Raw genomic sequence first — 6,000 nt, forward strand, 5'->3', positions numbered from 1 at the left:
TGAGGCACCTTGCTTAGCCAGGCATAAGCTGGAAGCTGGGAGAAGCTCCTGGACACAGCAAAAGGGTAAGAGAGAAACCCCCAGGGCTCCACACTCCCACCACAGCCTTCTATAATCTTGGCTACAAGAGAACCTCTCAACAGATGCAGGCCTCAGGCTAACATAAGGAGCTGCCTAGAGATTGCACAGAGACATTGCTCCAGAAAGGGAACCCATGCAAATGCCACAGACATCCGAGCCCAGATGGCACTTCAGCTTGGCATTATTCTGAGATCCTAGATATCAGGGATATATGTCCTGCCCTAAGGCCAGATTGATATGGTTGCTGCTGCCGGGCTGAGGAAGGAGAGGGGAGACCAGGCATTTCCATGTATCCTGAGGACAAATCCCACTGTGCTGATACAGGCTGCTGTGAGACCTAAGCATGAGCAGACTGCACTCCCCCAGCTATCTGCCCATGCTGCTCCAACTGAGAGGGGTCCTGCCTTCCCTGGTGGCAGGCCCACAGTGCAGCCACAACAGTTTACACCTGAGTATTCTGCTAGTGGACTAGGGACTACCTTGCCTTTGCCTATCACAGCCAGTGCCTGAATGCATTACCAGGGGGACTGAGGACACATCTGCTGTTTTAGTCACAACCTCCCAGCAGTTGAACACACCATCCATACGCCTGGAAGTTGCCCAGCCCAGTCCACCACCATTGGCACCTGATCACTCCTAGCAGGGTCTGAGATCAGGCCAACCCAACCCAGCCTACCATGACAGCTGACACCAACCTTCATGTGCTACCAGTGGGCCAGGGGACTGGCCTGCCCAATCTGTCACAACTGCCACCAATACCAGAATGGACCACATGGGTTCCAGGGGTTGCTCCACCACTATTTCTGCCATCAGTCACATCACAGCTGTCCAGGGGCCTGAGAACCCATCCACATGCCCATCCCACCACTGCCACTACCAGCATCTGAGTGAGCCACCTGGAAGCCCAAGAATCAGGCATCCAGGACCTACCTACACCAGATCCAGTGTAAGCTGCTCTGGGACCTAAGAACAGGCACACTCAGCCAACTGCTGCCATCACTGGGGCCTAAAAACAGGCCTGCCTGGCATCCTAGCCCCCAGTAAAACCTTACCACAGCCTCCACTAAGAACTATATCCCAAGCTACCAAGGAAATCAGAGATACCAGTGATGCTGTGTATTGCCAAAGAAATCATACAGAGATCACACTACTGCAGGCACTCAAAATCAAAGAGTCTCACCCAACCAACAACATTATATATATATATATATATACACACACACACACACACACACACACACACACACATATCTTCAGGAAAAAATCTGCCCCTACAAAAGCAATTTGAATAAATTAGAAAAAATGACTGTTATACCAGATGCACAGATGTCAATATAAGAACACAGGAAACATGAAAAAGCAAGGAAATATGACATCACCAAAGGAATACAACAGTTCTCCAGCAGCAGAACCCAATCAAAAAGAAATGCATGAAATCATGGATCAAGAATTCAAAATACTGATTTTAAAGAAGCTCCTTGAGATATAAGAGAACTCTGAAAACAATACAAAGAAATCAGAAAAATAATTCATAATATGAATGAGAAATTTATCAAAGAGATATTTTTAAAAGATTCCCATAGAAATTCTGGAACTGAAGAATTCATTGAAGAAAATACAAAATACATTTGAAAGTTTCAACAATAGACTAGATCGATAAGAAAAAAGAATCTTAGAGTTTGAAGACAGGGCTTTTGAAATAACACAACAGGCAAAAAAAAAGAAAAAGTAATCTTAAAAAAAATGAGCTCAGCTTTCATGACGTTTGGAACAACATAAAGTGACTGAATATACAAATTATTGGTATCCCCAAGGCCAAAGAGAAAATGAAAGTGATAGAAAACCTATTAATAGAGATTTAGACATTCAGATACAGGAGGCTCAGTGATCCCCAGGCATATACAATGCAAGAAGATCTTCTCCATGGCACATTATAATCACACTGTCTAAATTCAAAGACAGAGAGAATCCTAAAAACAGCAAAAGTGCTTAGTAACCTATAATGGAAAATTCATCAGACTAATAGTAGATTTCTCAGCAGAAACCTTGTAGGCTAGAAAAGGATGGTATGATATGTTGAAAGTGCTGAAAGAAAAAAAATGTTAGTCAAGAATACTATATCCAGAAAAATTAACTTTCATAAATGAAAGAGAAATAAAGTCTTTCTTAGACAAATAAATGCTAAGGGAATTTCTTACCATTAGAACAACCCTACAAGGAATGCTTAATGAAGTCCTAAACCTGGTAGCAAAATGAAAACATATACCTCATAAAAACACATGAAAGTATAAAACACACTGGTAAAGCAATCATACAGAAGACAAAAGGAATAGATTCAAATAGTCCCACTATGGAAATCCACCAAGCCACAATGACAAACAATAAATAAAAAGAATGGAACAAAGAACATAGAAAACAACCAGAAAACAATTAACAATATGACAGGAACAAAGCCCTATATATCAGTAACTTTGAACATCAATAAACTAAATTCTCAACATAAAAGATACACAATGGCTGAATGGATTTAAAAAACATAATCCAACTATATACTGCTTAGATAAAACTTACCTTACCAGTAAAGATACACATAAACTGAAAGTAAAGGAATGGAAAAAGATATTTATTCCATGCAAATAGAAACAAAAATTGAGCAGGAGTAGCTATACTCATATCATATAAAACAGACTTTAAATCAAGAACAGTAAAAAAATACAAAGAAGATCATTATATAATGATAAAGGGACTGATCCAACAAGATAATATAACAATTTGAAATATATATGCACCCAATACTGGAGCATATAGATTCATGAGGTAAACATTACTAGATCTAAAGAGAGAGAGAGGCTGCAATACAATAATAGTGGACTCCAACTCCCTACTTTCAGGTTTAGGCAGATAATCTAGACAGAAAATCAACAAAGAAACCTTGTATTTAAACTGGACTTTAGACCAAATGGGCCTAACAGATAATTACAGAACATTTTACCCAACTACTGTAAAATATACCTTCTTCTCATTAGCTCATGCAACATTCTCCAGGAGAGACCATATGTTAGGTGACAAAACAGGTCCCAACAAATTTTTAAAAATCAAAATCATATCAAGTATCTTCTCAGATCTCAATGGAATAAAATCAAAAATCAACACCAAGAGGAACTCCAGAAACTACACAAATGCTTTGAAATTAAATAATGTGCTCCTGAATGACCATTTGATCAATGAAGAAATTAATATGGAAATCAAAACATTTCTTAAAACATATGAAAATGGAAACACAATATACAAAAACCTGTAGGATACAGTAAAAGCATCACTAAGAGGGAAGTTAATAACAATAAATGTCTACACAAAAAAATAGAAAGACTACAAATTAACAACCAGATCCAAAATTGGTGGAAGAAAAGAAATAATAAAGATCAGAGCAGAAATAAATGAAACAGATGCTTAAAAAAATACAAAACATCATTGAAATGAAAAGTTGTTTCTTCAAAAAGATAAACAAAATTAATAAACTGCTAGCTAGACTAACCAAGAAGTGAAAATATCCAAATAAACAAAATCAGAAATGAAAAAGACATCATAATACCATAGAAATACAAAAGACCATCAGAGACTATGATGAACAACTATACATTAACAAACTAAAAACCTAAAGGAAATGGATAGATTCCTGGAAACATACAAGCTACCAAGACTGAACTAGGAAAAAATAGAAAACCTAAACAGACCAATAACAAGTAGTGAGATTGAATCAGTAATAACAAGTCTCCAACAAAGAAAAACCCAGGATAGAATGGATTCACAGATTAATTATACCACACCTACAAAGAACAACTAACACCAATCCTCCTGAAACTATTCCACAAAATTTAAGAGAAGGGAATTCTCCCTAATTAATTCTAGAAGGCCAAGCATCACCCTGATACCAGACAAGGACAACAGAAAAAGAAAACTACAGGCCAATATCCCTGATGAACATAGATGCAAAAATCTTGAACAAAATTCTAGTAAATGAAATCCAATAGCACATCCAAAAGATATTAATAATACAACAATATTAAGTGGGATTTATACCAAAGATACAAGAATGGTTCAACATAAGCAAGGTGATAAATGTGATAACATCACATCAACTAAATAATAGACAAAAAAAACCCATATGATCATCTTAATTAGATGCAGAAAAAGCATTTGATAAAATTCAACATCCCTTCATGATAAAAACACTCAACAAACTAGGCATAGAAGAAACATACCTCAAATTAATAAAGGCCAAGTATGACAAATCCACAGCTAATATCATACTGAATGGGGAGAAGCTGAAAGTTCTTCCTTTCTCCTAAGAATTGGAACAAAACAAGGATGTCCACTTTCACCACTCCTATTCAACATAGTACTGGAAATCCTAGCCAGAGCAATCAGGCAAGAAAAAGAAATAAAAGGCAACCAAATTGGAAATGAGGACATCAAACTTCCCCTCTTTGCTAATAATATGATCTTCTATCTATAGAAACCTAAAGACTCCATCATAAAATTCCTAGATAAATGAATTCAGCAAAGTTGCATTTTAAAAAATTAACGTGCAAAAATCAGTAGCATTTCTATATACCAATAAAAATCTAGCTAAGAATGAAATCCCATTTAAAACAGCTACAAAACAAAATAAAAATAAAATAAAATAAACAATCCTAATATTCATATGGAACCAAATAAGATCCCTAATAGCCAAAGCAATCCCGAGCAAAAATGACAAAGCTGAAGGCATCACATTATCTGACTTCAAAATATATTACAAGGTTATAGTAACCAAAACAACATAGTATTGCTATGAAAACAGACACACAGAACAATGGAACAAAATAGAGAACCCAGCAATAAAGCCACACATTTATAGCCAACTGATCTTCAACAAAGCTAACAAGAACTTACGTTGGAAAAAGAACATACTTTTCCATAAATAGTGCTTGGAAAATTAGATACCCAAATGAAGAGGAATGAAACTGGACCCCTATCTGTCATCATATACAAAAATCAATTCAAATGCATTAAGGATTTAAATGCAAGACCCAAAACTATAAAAATACTAGATGAAAACCTAGGGGAAAAATCTTCTGGACATTGGTGTAGGCAAAGAATTTATGACTAAGACCTCAAAAGCACAGGCAACAAAAACAAAAATAAACAAATGGGACTCTGCACAGCAAAGGATATAATCAACAGAGAGAAAAGACGTCCAATTGAATGAGATAAAATATTTGCAAAGTATTTATCTGACAGGAAAAATATGCACATATCCAGAATATATAAGGAATTCAAACAACTCAACAGGAAAAAGTTGGCAGAGGACATGAATAGACATTTCTCAAAAGAAGACATACAAATAGCCAACAGGTACCTGAAAAAATGCTCAATATCACTAATCATCAGAGAAATGCAAATCAAAACCAAAATGAGATATTATCTTACCCTAGTGAGAATGGCTATTATTAAAAAAAAAGCAATAACCGATGTTAGAGAGGATGTGCAGAAAAGGGAAATCATACACTATTGGTGGGAATGTAAACTAGTACAGCCACTGTGGAAAACAGTATGGAGATTTCTCAAAAAACTAAAAACAGAATTAACATTTGATATCATAATCCCACTACTGGGAATTTACCCAAAGGAAAAGCAGTCGATATGTATCAAAGGGATAACTGCACTTGCATGTTTACTCCAGCATTATTCACAATAGCTAAGATATGGAATCAACCTTAGTGTCCATTAGTGGATGAACAGATTAAGAAAATGTAATAGATCTACAAAATGGAATACTATTCAGCCATAAAAAAGGAATAAAACCATGTTGTTTGCAGCAACATAGGTAGAACTGGAGGTCATCATCTTAAGTAGCATAAGCTAGGCACAAAAGGA

Source organism: Lemur catta, chromosome 8, assembly GCF_020740605.2.
Source record: "Lemur catta isolate mLemCat1 chromosome 8, mLemCat1.pri, whole genome shotgun sequence".
In the NCBI taxonomy this organism is placed as follows: domain Eukaryota; kingdom Metazoa; phylum Chordata; class Mammalia; order Primates; family Lemuridae; genus Lemur; species Lemur catta.